Below are 16,123 nucleotides of genomic sequence, written 5' to 3' on the forward strand. Positions count from 1 at the left end.
GCTTGTCGCTATTTTTGTTTTATTCATTATGCAATCAGTGATGTAATCGAATAAATGTAATTTTCATATTTCCAGTTTCAACAGATAGATAAAAGTTCGGACAAAACATATTCTAGGGACGCCGAATATCTGTCAAAAACCGTTTCTTGACACCCATTACCGATTTTGTTTTATGAAAATAAGTACTGAAACCGGAAGTGCTTGTAAATTTCAAACACTGCCGGTTTTGTTCGTGTGTTGCAGATGTTGATGTTATGCTCTTTTGAGACCCTGAATCGATTGCTGAATTGAGGGCCGTGGTGGCTCTGGTAGAGCGTTCACCTCTGGTGTTTGGGGTCTCGGGTTCGATCCAGCCCCCGCCAAGTGGACTTTGTGGTGGACAAACACGATGTGCGTGGATTTCCTCGGGGTTCTCCCGTTCCCTCCCACTTTCTTCATTCCACCATTTCATTCATTGCTCAACATCATCGTCTCTTTAGTCTAACCGGCATAAACCTGGGACGTAAAACTCAAAGATTTCATTTCATTTCATTTCGATTGCTGAATTACCCACATAGCTTGTTCTGTGGCAAACAACGTTAAAACAGGAAACGCTTGATTTCTACCACTTCCGATTTTAATAGAGAGTTAAGGGAAGATTTGGGACCTATCCTTGAGACGCTGAATCGACTGAAAAAACAATTCTCGATATCTCTTACTGTTCTTAAATGGGACTCAGAAAAATTCCATATTCCATGCAACAGTCAGCACATGCTAACAAAGGAATACATGGAACATCACATAGTTATGATTTTCTAAAATTTAAAATATATTCAAACAGCAAATATTTGTATAGTAAAGATATTGTTCTAGATAAAAGTAGTCAGAGAAGTACTGTACAAGGGTGCCCTTCTCTTTGATCTGGCGTAACGTTTCCCAAACTGTGGACAGCAGTGCCCTAGTTCTAGCGCTATGGGTGGGCAGTTGCCATTACCAGCCCCTTCCCCTTCAGAATGCCAAATCCTCACAAGACAAAAAGAAAAAAGAAGAAAAAAAGAAAAAGAAAACATTCACCACCATCAACACGATTCTTTCCTCTTTCATAAAATGAAAGTTAGCCTGAGAAAAGTATCCCCAGCTGATACGTGTCTTAAAACGTCGCTTAGCGCAAGTAAAACAAATGAAAACATAATTAATGGAAATAAAATGATAGTTATTAAACGCATGTAAATAATCAGTCTTTGATGATTGCAGGATAGAACAAATGTTTTAAGTCAATAAACAAAAAACTGTCGGAAAATTTACAAGTGCGCCTAGAAATAATTGGAAAGTTTTACTGAAATGACATTTAGCCAGCGTTCTTTTCGAAGTAGTCCATCCTTCTACTTATAAAAAGTAAGTATTGCCATCAAAAATTATGCATGAATTTAAAATACATGTTTATATGTATAATCTTAGGCTCTTCCTTATATTCAACGATCGTAAAAAGTTCGTTACTCAATTCTCTATGCCTGTCTGTCTGTCCGTTATTTGCGAATTTTTTTTCAATTTTGAACCCTCCATTCGATAAAGCATCAAAAACAATCAGAGAAAAAGGTGGATTTTTTCGCGTCACTCTTACCGTTCCCGAGATATTGGCCAAAAAAGGGTCGATTTCCGGAGATTTAAGAAACCATATCTCGGATACCATAAGTTACAGAAAGATGATATTGATGTTGATCAATACCTAAAAAGATGGTGAATATTTCGGTACTAAATAGTAACCAGTGGCCACTGTCCAACTGGCCACTGGTTTGGAGAGTTGTCACTAGTTAATATCGGTACCAAAATATTTACCATTCTCTCAAGTATTGATTAACACCAATATCATCTTCTATGACGTACCGTTCCCAAAATATTGGTCAAATAATAGTTGTGAATTCGGGAGATTTAAGGAACCATATCTCGGAAACCATAAGACAGAGAGAGATGATATTTTGCGAATTTTTGCAAGAAACAGAAGAAGGTGGGGATAAAAATATTTACTTTTACATATAGGAACAATCATAGTTATCCTTCCCGCTCCATCTCTCCATTATTTTAAAAGTTCGTTCTGGCAATGCTCTTGGAGTATTCTCAAGTGATTTTTGTAATAAGTCTACAATAAGTAAAAAATATGGAAAATTGAGAAAGTAGAAGACATTCGTCTGTTTTCAAGACATTTCGTACAATGCAGAATTTGTATACCCAACACTTACTGGATGACGTAATTAGCAGCACCCTAGATTCGTACCTATAACAAAAGACCTGAATAGCATTTGCAGATATTGCATGGCTTGCTTTAAAAATTTTCCGTATACTTCATACCTTTTAGTTATGTATTAGTTTGATTCATTATTCAGTAACATAAGAAAACGGTGAAGACCGCATCGGACACGAGCACCCTTAATAATAATAATAATAATAATAATAATAATAATAATAATAATAATAATAATAATAATAATAATAATAATAATAATAATAATAATAATAATAACCAACGATCATGCCACTAGTGAAAAGTGTCTTCACTTGGATAAATTTCTAATTACGCTTTTTATGCTAATTTAAGGACCCTGAATTTAATGGAACTATTTTCAAACATATAACATGAGAAAAATTAGTCATAGTCATATGGTCACGAGAAAAACGTCACAGTCACAGAGTTACGGGAAAAATTGGTTATAATCATATAGTCACGAAAAGATTAGACACAGTGTCAGAAGAAAAAATAGTCATAGTCACAAGAAAAAACATAGTCATGAGAAAAAATCAGTCAGCAGAGAAAATAGTCTTAGTCATAGTCATATAGTCACGACAAAAATTAATATTAGTCGTAGAGTCACGAGAAAAATTAATCATAGTCATAAAGTCACTAGAAAAATTAGTCACAGCCACAGAGTCAAATACATATCATAGAGTCAACATTTCCATAAAGTCAAGCGAAAAGTACCTCAAAGTTGAGATTACTTATTTGCATCCCACATTTGAGTTCACTTTTCTTAAAAAAAATAAAATTAAAATAAAAATTCCATGAATGTGTATGTCATAAAATAGTTCTATTGGATTCAGCATTCGCAAAGTAGTAAAAAATATACAGTTAGAAATCTATTCAAGACTGGATGCTTTTACTATTGGCATAAATCTATATATGTAAAAATGAAAGTGACTATGTTTGTGACATCATAATTCTTGAACCACTCGACCGATCTCGATCAAATTTTCAATATAGATGAGGCTCGGGCCTGGGAGTGTTTTTATTTTTATCATTTCACTTTGATGGTGCAACTTTGAGGACGGGGAGGGAGAAGATATTTGATAATGATCGAAAATGACCGATATTAGTGTCGAATCCATAGTTTGCGGGGTCGCTGAGACGGACAGTGATATTTCCGATGCCGTTTAAATTCAAATTCAGACTTTTATGTCCAAAATGAAATGTATTCTCTCTGTGTGAAGAACGAATATTCTGCTAGTATTTTAAATTTTAAGTCATTTTTTCTCGTGAACTCATGGACAGATATGTTTAAAAATAGTTTAGTAATTGGTTGAGTTGAGTTGATTTTGAGTTTAACGTCCCGTTCAGCAGCGAGGCTATATGAGACGTGGACCTACTGATTAACGTGGAATCCGAACCACATGAGCTCCCGTCGAGAGTCGAACCCGGGCCTCCCACGCCAGTTTAGTAATTGGGTTTAGCATCCTCAAATTAGTATAAAAATCGCAATTAGTAATTATGAAATGTATCCATGGGTTGGCACTTTTTACTAATGGAATGATTTTTCGTTCCTTTTTGTCTGAATGAGTTCTTGAAGGTGGTAGCTCTTATTTCTTTAGGATAGTGCTCAATTATTTGAACAATATTCCTGTTAGTACCTAATCATTATATGTATTAAAAAAATAAAATACTGTGTAATGGGACTAATTTTAACTTGTTAGTTGAAATAAAAACTTATATTCTCCTGACGCTTTGTATTGACATGTGAAACCTCATCTGGAGCGAGCATACAAACGGAATTTTGAGTTAACAGGTCTAATTGTTCTCTTCTGCGTGGATTCTTGTTATATATAATAACACGGGAAAAAATCTCGACGTTCATATACATGTAAAGAGTGGAACTTTTGTTTTCAACAGCGATGTGTGGCTTTCCACCAGTCTACAAGTCTCGAAAAGTGATGGGTAGCAAAAGCAGGCACCACAACGGTCGATACGACGTTGTAGTCACATTAGTGAAAGAACGAAGGAAAGAGAGAGAGAGAGAAAAAATGAGGTATCAACTGTCAAGCTGTTGCTTTTGGCAATATCGATGGCAGCCTTCTGGCATTCTGTCACAAATTTCCTAACATGCGAGGAAGTGAGGAAAAGAGAATCATGGAGAGAACAAAAGAAAGCGAAAGAACAAGAGGCTGGGAGAAATAATCCGTATTTATTAAATTCAATTTGATTTGATTTTAGTTTAGCGTTGTTTCAACAGTGAGGCTATACGAGACGTGGATCTACAGCTTAACGTGGGATCCGAACCACGAGCTTTCGCCGAGAATCTCGCCCGGATCTACCATGCCAAAGGCACGTACGCTAACCGCTTAGCCACGAAGAAGCTCTAAATTCAATTTAATCAAGTTATATATACAGGGTGTTCCGTAACAACGCCAAAAATCTTTGCGGAGAAAAGTTCTTACACGAAAACTAAGAAACTAAGAAGGAGACCAGCATGGGTACACAAATGCGTTATTTCAGAATTATAGGCACAATCATAACTGGGGTATGAAATCACGGAAAAAGGTTGCGTAGAGGAACATAGTACTATTTTGTGCTTAGATTTCAGTAATGTACCAATGGATAAGAAATGTGTGTCAGTTTTTAGTTCCTAATCTGTCACTTTTCATTTCTACAAGACCTCGTGAATCTCTTTTTATGTTTTAAGGCTGACCGTGATATAGCTCCTGAGTAGGCAAGCACATTAATGTTAAGTCTAATTTTACCCTTAATTTCCCTACATGGATTCAACCTTAGAGATTCTCTCTGTGTATGCTTTTGCCAAGTGGAAATTTTGTCATGCTTGTCAGGTGTGTTAATTTAAAGGAATTTTAAGACTAACCTTATGCTACATATTATTGGAAAATCTAAAGCAAAGCTTCCAATCGAAGAAGTAGCAATTTTACTATAGCCTTTGTTAGGGTTGTAGCCATGTAAATGCAAGTTTGTGCAAGTCTACAGACTTAGTCTTGAAGGCTTGAGTAAGGCTATTAGAAGTCTACGATATTATGAGGGCCTGTTCCAAATTCACTGTTGTATTAATGGAATCTATGCACTCGAGTTAAGCACTATATTGTTTTACCTGTACTTCATTCGTCCCCTCATTCTCGATTTATGACCCTTATCTTATTTATCTGCTCAATTTTCGATGGATCTACAGCTTCGAAATTACGCATTTGTGGACACGTATTGGCCTTAAGGTAATAATACAAATAATAATAACAAAATTCATGTTTTGAATAAGGATTCATTCCCTAAAGTATTTGTTTTTTTTCTAATACTATATAGTTAAGTAAAGTCCGTGTGAAGCAAAGTTTGCAAACACATTTTAAAAGTAAAACTCTAAGAAACTGGCCATTTACTGAACCCTAGCAAATATTTACAAAATATACCCTTAACAACATGAAAACGAGATTCACACAACAGAATCAAAGGTGATATTGGAGCTTGAACATCTGTTATGCGTCCAGTTTACATTTCCAAACTATGGTATACATACGTGTGCAAAGTCTTATGGAACAGCTATATCCGTTTGTCTGCTGATAGGTGTCAGATCAAAAATTATAAGTGATAGCGAGAAACGGTTTACTGACATGTATATAGTGACCGGATGTGGTAGAAATCCACTATTTTTGATTTCAATATTAATTGCAATAGAGAGAAAAAGATAAAAAGATAGCGAGAAAAAATTCAACATTACAGAATAAATCTCTCTTAACAGTTAGATTTTCACACACAAAAAAGGAAGTTATTGAAGTACTTGGCAACTTTCGGTTTACACTTCGATTATCATAGAGCAGAAGCGGTCATACAAAACGACAAACGGTTTTTAATATCAATTTAGTGTTCCAAAAATAGGTTCATTATCGAGTGTAGTTACTAATGTGAAAGAAAGTAGCAAAATACACCATTTCTGACTTCAATATTCATTGTTATTGAGCTGAGGTTGCCAACGCATCGACCGCCAAGGTGTGAACGGAAGCCCGTGGTTTTGTATCATGCTGTCTATATTGATTATTGTTACTCCACTCTTTTACGATTCCCTCTGCAACCGGCTCAGCTTTGCTAAGCATGATTTATAAATAAATCCTATTCAGCAGGGACTAAGGAAACAACAAGGCCAAAACTTTTAAAATTTCAACTTTTAACACAAGTCTCCCGAAAAGATAAAACTTGTGAATTACCCTATATATTTTGACACGCTATATAAAGGCTAATATTATTTCATTTTTATGTAAGGATGGTTGTATTACGATCAGTTTATATCATACTGTATATCTCCCATTTGAATATATTGCCCTTACTAGGTACTCTGCCGTTCTCTTTTGAAAAACAAGGGGAAAAAAGAAAGAAAAACTAAAGAATTATTTTTCAGTCCAGCTAGACAACGTGGGCAGCGTAGACTTCACTTAATCTTATGCAAGGCAGGATTAACAAAATAAAAGAAAAGAAAAAGCGGATCGATCAGCAAGCTATAGGCACCACTCCGACGAAGAACTACTTATTTTTGAAATATTAAAAAGGAATATTACATATTTGATAATTATAATACACATACACAACTATTACTTACCATAGTTGTAGAAAGGTAGTAAACTAAATACGATATAGTATATTGGTAATTACAATACAACAACATATTTAAAATCAATAGAATCTTCTACAGCCTAAACAGATAAATATTCGTTATATCGGATATATATATAGGAAATGAAAGTAACGGATTTATCTTTATTTATTTACAGTATTTATTTATTTAATTTTGAGAATATTGCTGAATTAATTTGTATGAAAGTGATATTTTTGTATTAATTTTAGACCAAAGGATACAAAGCAATTATGGAGCTCCTCCGTGGCTAAGCGGTTAGCGTACGCGCCTTTGGCGCGGGAGACCCGGGTTCGATTCCCGGCGGGAGCTCATGTGGTTCGGATTCCACGTTAATCAGTAGGTCCACGTCTCATATAGCCTCGCTGCTGAACGGGACGTTAAACTCAAAATCAACTCAACAAAGCAATTATGTTAAATAGAATCAAAGTTTTTTTAAAACACACAGAAATATATTAATAATATTAAAACAGATATAAGTACTGATATATAGATGCCTCCCCGACCCCTTCTCTTTCTCGCAATAAATAAATAAATAAATAAATAAATAAAGGAATTGTAAGCAGAAATATTTAAAACACACTATTAATAAAAGTGGATATAATATTGTGATTAGGCTTTTCACGATAAAAATGAATAAGTTTCGTGTTTTATAAAATTTGAATTTTTCCTCTTGTGAAATGTTTCTTTCATTTGAAAAATACGTCGTTTAGATTATTTCAAACACAACTATAGACTCACTTACTAGTATTAACAGTTTTAAAATGAAAACAACAACAAAACATTTTAGTTGTAATTAATTATTTTATTCAGAATAATCTTTTTTCAAATACTATGCACTTAACATAATTGCAACCTCTATAAACAGTAGATCTTTTTTTCTTCTATTAGTATTTGTTAGAAGGCTAACCAGGACAAATGTTAACAGATAATCCGATGGAAGAAGTTATTAGCTTTATAATTATACTCAAATGTAATGTATATATTTTAACACTGAACGATGCCTAGTTAGGAAATTTATCCCTATAATTATCAAACATACTCATATTTATTTTGCATAATTATTTTGTATGCAACACTTTTGTGTAGTAACGAAAGAAAGTATCGAAAGTGTAAATTAAAAAAATGTGCAAAATGAAGAAAATCAATATTGAGTTGCAGAAAACTGACTTCTTGCGGGGGAATCTCTGTCTATATGTGTAGTATGCATCAACATTTATCTGTTGGTGCAAAAATGTGACAAAGTTGATGAAGTGTTGCCATGTAAAAAGGGTATTTAATGCAAATCCGTAAAATGGGTGTTTTTTGACAGAAACGCGGCACCTGCAAAATTACTGCAACAGACTGTTATCATAAAATTGCTGCAACAGATGTGTTTTAGGTTAATTAATGATAGGGAATGAGAATTTGCACATAACTGTTAACTTGAGTTTTTATGCAAAAATTGGCAATTAAAAATACTCACCTATAGCTGGCAACCCTGGAATTCTCGTGGAAACAGCAAGGGCACTTTACAGCAAATGCTCGAAGTGGCTGCCGCGTGGATGTAGACACAAATTTACACCTTCAACATGTTTCTTGACTTTTTTTAAAGAAGGTTCCTAGTGATTGATTGAATTTCTATTTTCATGTTCGTCTTCTGTTCCTCAATGGCCCTGGAGTTATTCTTGTACACCGCATCTTTCAGGAACCCGATAAGATAAAGTAAGTTGATGTTAAGTTCGGAGAATGGGAGATACACACAATTTTGGAACTGATGTGGTCACCAAAAAATTCACGTAACATTTGCTGTAAAGCCCCCTTCTCTTTCTACGAGGATTTCGGGATTGCGATCTGTAGGTGAGTAATTGTTTTATCGCCAATTTTTGCATAAAAACTTAGGTTATCGATTATATGCAAATTCTCATTGCTTATCATTAATTAACCTAAAATACACCTGTTGCAGTAATTTTACGACAACAGTGTTTGCAGGAGCCGCGTTTCTGTCAAAAAAAAATTACGGACTTGCATTAAATACCCTTTTTACATGGTAACACTTCATCAACTTTGTCACATTTTTGCATCGATGGATAAATGCTGATTAATACTACACATAATATTCACGGAAATTCACCCGCAAGAAACCAGTTTTCCGCAACTCAATATTGATTTTCTTCATTATGAACATTTTTTTATTTTACACTTTCGATACTTTCTTTCGTTACTACACAAAAACGTTACAAATTCCAAAGTCGGTCATGATCTCGAAAATATCTAAATAGAAAACTCTTACATTTGTTTCAAGTCTCATATGTTTATCGTTCTTCGTTCAAAAGATATACTCACTCAAACTTTGGGTTGCGTAACTTTACGGACACGCTATATATATATATATATATATATATATATATATATATATATATATATATTGATAAACGATACAGTCCTCTAACAATAACACTTAAATAGGTATAGATCAAAGTTTTTAAAGATTTTGTGTTAACTTCATCGATTGTGGATATAAATACCACGTACTCAACTCTTCATATGTATGAACTTTTTACGGAACTTAACCTCAAACTCTAGGAGGAGGGAGAAAGTGTATTGAATATGAAACATTACATTTTAAATATTCTTTTCATTTTGCAATTGCTCGATTTAAAAGGAGACCCTCTTCAAAAGGATGACAATCTTTACTTTGATAATAAGACTAATAGTCGTGTGCACCAACAATGTTTAAACGAGCGTTCACTTAAACGCATTCAACAATAAACTTTCAAGTTTAAACGTGGTTCCAGAATTTTTGTTGCACCATTGATGGCCGTGTGCACCAACGAAGTTCAAATGTTGAACGAGGATAATAATCAAGGTCGGTGAAAATATCTGTTGCATCAACAACGTTCAAGATTAAGTCTCGGTCAAATAATGGATAAACTTGGTTTTAGCTTGAACGGCCGAATTTGGGGGTTTAAACTTTGCTGATCCAAGTCAGTCTATAGTATTAGTGGAATTTGTTATTGTGGTACACACAATGTCAGAAAGTAATTATATAATCTTTAGGGTTAAGAGTATTTAAAGAAGATTTGACCTCATAGAGTAATGAAAGATCGCTGTAATCCATTTGAAATGTTCAGCGAGAAAGATTTTGGAAAACGGTTCCGGTTGAATAAAACTTCAGTTTTAATGTTGTTGGGGAATATTGAAGAGCAGTTAAGTTTAGGACTAGCTCGGGAGCAGTTAAGTTTAGGACTTCGACTTTCAATGGTGCAACAAAAGCCCTGAAACCACGTTTAAACTTGAAAGTTTAACGCTGAATGCGTTTAAGTGAACGCTCGTTTAAACTTCGTTGGTGCACACGGCTGTGAAAGCTGAAGTTGAGTACATCTCGTTTAAGTAAACTTCGGTCAATTTGTAAAATCGACTCTGAGTGGTTGTCTTTTGTCTCTAATCTTCGTTTAACAATGTAACAAATGAAGAAAGCATACCGCGTGGCGGCCTCTTGGACTTTCGAGAATGTGTGCATAGACTTGTGAGAAGTCTAATTTCAGTGATCGTAATTGTGATGGAAAAAAATCGTGAAACCACGAGCGAAAAAAAATTCTCCGAACACGAGAAATATATTGTAATTTCATTAGTGGAAAAATGCAAAGACATTATTGAGTGTAAATGGACTGATGGAGATGGAAGGTTCCAGTTGCATAAAAACGCAATGTAGTTAGCAAGCAATTTAAAGGCGAAACACAATTGTTCCTTTTGTTGGGGAACATAACACGACCCACTCGGGAGAGTAATACTCCCGGAAGTACGTTTTTCGCGCGCTACCCTAGCCAGCTGTTTTAAGTTGCACAAAACAAGCCCTGCGGGGCTTCTAACCCGTTCCTACTACTACTACTACTATTCCTACTATTTCTACTACTACTACTAATAATAATAATTTGCACAAAAGTAAATAAATCACTTTTTCGAATATTATTTTCATCTTATTTTAATGAAAAAAGTGTTATGAAATTTAAAAAACTTTGCTTGGTCCGGGTTTGAACCCACGCCAAAGGCTTTCTTCCTTACTAGCCCGTACACTAGCACGCTCGGCCACGAGGACCGACACCAGCAAGCCTGCTTGGTCTTTATATATATATGCAACGTGGTAAGAAGCGAATAACGCCAACCAATCAGAATCGTGTATTTAATTTCTCCTTCCGGGAGTATTACTCTCCCGAGCTAGTCCAAAACTTAACTGGTCTTCAATATTCCCCAACAACATTAAAACTGAAGTTTTATTCAACCGGAATCTTTTTCCAAAATCTTCCTCGCTAAACATTTCAAATGGATTACAAGGATCTTTCATTACTCTATGAGGCCAAATCTAATCTGAATCCCAAATACTCTAAATCCTAAAGATTACTTTCGGAGATTGTGTGCATTACAATAACAAATTCCACTAAAGTACAGACTGACTTGGATCAACGAAGTTTAAACCGCCAAATTCGGCCGTTCAAGCTAAAACCAAGTTTATCCATCATTTGACCGAGACTTAATCTTGAACGTTGTTGATGTAACAGACATTTTCACCGAGCTTGGTTATGACCCTCGTTCAACAGTTGAACTTCGTTGGTGCACACGGCCATAGCTGTACTAGAATAACTTTAAGATAATTGCACTGAACACGATCAAACAATATTTCTGCTGGCCGCAAAGAATTTTTTTTCAAAATTATGGAAGGACCAAAACAGAATAGTTCATTGTTCTAGATCGTTGAAATTTACATAGCCTGATGAGGATAAAAACAACATTTCTCCAGCTCTACACACTTCTGGCAAATTAATTAATACGTACTTCTGTAGTCATGATCAAAATCAACTATTTAACCAAGTAATGCGGTAACCAAATACTATGACCGAAAATTGTCTACTTAACTAACACTGAAGTAACGGACAATAAAACTGTTTCGCTACATTTCTAAATAAAACGTGGACATCACAACAGATTACCAATCTAAAACGAATATTTTCTCAGTTTTCGTAAAATGTCTATCAGGTTTTCACGTATCCTAGCACCAAAACTCAGTAGTCGTACTGTAAATTCACATTTTAAATCTATTAGATAACATTACCTGTTTTCAGTAACTTTTTATATGAACAAAAAGGGTTGTTTAGCCATAAAAGAATTACATTATGTCAAACCTGGACAGAAAATTCCCAAAACCTTTCGCCTTCTCTACCCTTTCACATGCTACAGAGAGCTATACTAGACATAGAGTTATCTTTCTTCTTCTTGTGTTAGACAAATGTAGCCAATCAACAAGCAGCATATAATCTCTGATTTGAATTAAACCACTCAGGGGTTGCAGCTTATACTTTTAAAGCAACTCGAACATAGACAAATGAGAGAAAAATGAAACAGAAAAAATCAAGAAGATACGAGATAAAAGTGGAGTTATTGGTACACAGAACGAAACACTCAACAATACGAAGGCTGTTGCTCTAAAATCATTTAAGAATAAATGGAAGAGATGAACTATTCCATTACACCTCCAGAGGATTAGTCAGGATTCCCACCTATTTGGCGAGCACGAATTCCCTGACGTTTTCCAGGTTAAAATTTACAAAGTTCCAGTCCTATATATAACGTAAGAAAAAAAGCTACATTCTTCCGACATTGTGTGTGTGTGTGGGGGGGGGGGGGTAGAAATGTTTTACAAAACAAACTAACTTATTTTATAAAATATCCCCTATCAAATAGCCCAGTAGGCAAACAAACAAAGAATACGGTTGGAGATTGCGTCTTTCCTTAGGACGATGAAATGACTCCGGAAACCACTTGTCGATATCTCTTACCGCTTTTGCTTTATGGATATCAGTATTGAAACCGAGGGTAGTAGTAAATTTCTGCCATTTCTGGTTTTAGTAGAGAGCATCAGGTGGAGACGGCATCTTTCCTTGAGACGCTGAATCGCTCCAAAAACTGAGAATGTACTTGTCAGGAAAATTTCATTATCACTGATGAAAGAATGTTCAAAGTGCTGAATTCACGCATGAAAGAATACATAATAATGCATATTGCTGAATACAGATATATGCGAAAAACTGCAAGTAATATAACAGAAACGTAATTAATAGTACACATTTCATGTAGAAAGTAGGCTGCCTTACTTTTTAAGACGATAAGATCACTCGTAATTCCCTTAATAAGAAATAACTGAATATCATATAAACAGTTTAAGGAGCTGAACAGTTAAAATAGAATTGGATTAGTAACTTAAACCTATACCATTAAATCATGTAATGACATATGACGACGGTTTAACTACGGACCTTTATTATTTCTCATTTAATCTACTTACAGAATAAATTAAGTATTCACAATTCACTAAGTATTCAGATAATGTTGAATTATATAGGAAATAGACTACGATTATGTTGTGTTAAGTTGCAAGATCTACGTATAATTAAAGTATATAAAGTATACGAAAACAATATTTACGTATAATTAAAGGATATTGTCTAATAGCCTTTACATCTTTTAACGTAGATAAATAATGCTCCTTGGATTTGCAATTACTTCACTACTCAAAACTCAAGGGGAGCCCTATTGTGCCTCTTGAATCTGCCTCTGTATACATAAATCGATATAATTTTCGCAAAGTTATTTTTGCGTTCCTTAAACTTCCTAAACCAGTCCTACTTTTCGATGTGTATGAAGAAGACTGGAGCGTGTTTCGTAAAGTAAACCTTATGACTGAAAGAGGGTACAGTGAAAGAGATTCTATAGTTAACAGTAAGTAACGTTACAGTCAGTATTTAACTATTTTGTATGTAATATCACGAACTTAGCCGTGTAGTATCACAAAAATACCCGTAGTTATAGAATTTGCAGACATTTTAACGTATATATTTATTGCATAAATATCTTTTTTACTTCTATAAACTTCAATCCTCATAACATGCATCCTCTTTAATATACGTAGATATAAAACGTATTTCTACGTTTCCTTTCTATGTATGGTAGGCTACAAACGTCAATATCACGAATATATACCCAAGGTTGGCTCAACCGATAATGTATAATCGCTTTAGACCATGAATCCGAGTTAGTATTCTGACAAAGAATTTTCTCTTAAATTACCAGCCAAGCGTAGGGGAAAAAAATGATCTATGGTACCTGCGAACAATTTTCGCCTATCATTGAAATTATCGATTGATCATCTTCAATTAGGTGTCAAAAGCCTTGGCTTCTCACATCAGACACCTTTAAACATAAAGTTATCCCTTTGACAGATGCTGTTTGTTGATTGACGATTATGTGAACAAGAGCCATTTAGATACACTTCAGCAATCAGACATATTGTTCACACTATTAGTTTTTCTTCTACGTTTGATGCCGGAATTACTACTGATCACATGTGGGTAGTTATCATAAGATTTAGAACTTTTAGATGCGCACTTTTTTTAGAGCAACAAGGAGTCTGGAAATACTCTAGGTGTCAAATATTGCTCCAGTTGAAAATAGAGATCCTTTTCCAGCACTTGTCCCTCCTTTCTGACCCTTTCTCCCTTGTTGTTTCTCTACATTCCCTTTCTTACTGATACTTTTCGCGGTTTTATTCCACATTCATGATTTCCAGACAGAACTATTTTGTATCTTTGGTTACAGGTATGTGGAAGCTGCCTTTAAAAACTTGCAACAACTACGTTTAAAACAGGAGTTTTGATTATCTATTTCCATGAGGTAACAGTTACATTGTTATGGTAAAATAAAGTTTGAGATTAGCTTTCAGAGTATTGTCGGCCAGATCCATTTCCGAAGTGCACTTTTTTCGTATTACTTTACAACATCTTCTTTCTATTCTTTTCTATGAAATCAGCCCCTAAAAATACTAATTCTGATATCATCGTAGGAATTCTGCCATTTTTGACAGGTTACTTACTGCAAACTAAGAAGCTTTCATGTCCCTCGCTCCTCAGATAATCTCTTTGTCTTCACATAGTAATTTTCTGTTGTAAGAGCTGTTGTCTTCACATAGTAATTTTCTGTTGTAAGAGCTGTTGTCTTCACATAGTAATTTTCTGTTGTAAGAGCTGGTCAGGTGGTTTAACATGTCAAGTGTACCAGAAAAACAATAATTAGCTGCTTGACCAACTTATAATCAAATGTCTTTAAATGTCTTTTTTGTTTGTGGATTCCAGCACGATTTCAAAATCCAAAAATAATATTTTTAAAATCGTTTTTCAACCTCCGATGTCGGCCAGTTTTGTTTCACAACATACGCTGACTCTTGAGTTGGTAGGGAGTTTACATTAACTAATATTATCCAGAAGTGGTGAACCCTAGGCTGATGAAACAAGAAACATTTTATTCAGGAAAGAACAGGCTATCTGGTATATACTTAACGAAATATGTGTGCAAAATAGTACAAATCTACCTCGACATTGACCAACAGTTGACATCAAAATTGACAAATTTGCAATGTTCGAAGGCATATTACTCCAAGAAGAAATGTAATCTCAGACTTAATTATTTCAGCGTGTGTACTGTAGCTTTGTAAATGCACTACCTAGGTGTAAGAGAAACAAAAACGCCTAGAGTTGCTTTCGTTACAAGATACAATGTTTCAGAAACGGAAAGTTTCAAAATAAATAAATAAATAAATAAATAAACTCATCTTTGTAGAGACAAAGTTTAAAATCTGAAATTTTGACAGATAAATCCTCTATTATGTATTATACTGCTGTACAAATATCATGTTTGAGATTTATTGCAAATCAAATTAAAGGACACAAAAAAGTAATGTTAGCTGAGAACAGCAAGATGCCAGGCAAGTGCCAGAGTTGTACTGCATCTATGATTTAATTATAGTTAATTCTTGTTAAGTTTAAAATGAGTTTCTTGTTGAAAATAGATACGTTGACTTCAGTGTCTTAACTATAGTAACATTTTAAGTTGTAACCATGATTAATTTTTCTAAACGCCTAGTATTCTGTATAATATACATAGAGGGCTCTATGCAGTCATTTTCAATGCTGTATTAGAAATTTGACTACGTGTCATGCTAACTTCCGTAGTTAGAAACACATTAGTGAAGTTAAGAAAGATGTATATCGAAAAAGGCCAACCTCGACTTCCTTGCATGGTTGTCAAAATACAACAGGACATCGAAAAATCGAAAGTCCTGAGAATATCCCGTGGAAACACGCCCTTATGAGTCAGAGTAGAACAAAGAGAACTTGATCATTTCAAGAGAGGTTGATCATTTCAAATATCTGGGAAATATTTTGGGGAAAGAC

Source organism: Thermobia domestica, chromosome 7 (assembly GCF_964235325.1).
Source record: "Thermobia domestica chromosome 7, izTheDome1.hap1.1, whole genome shotgun sequence".
NCBI classification, from domain to species: domain Eukaryota; kingdom Metazoa; phylum Arthropoda; class Insecta; order Zygentoma; family Lepismatidae; genus Thermobia; species Thermobia domestica.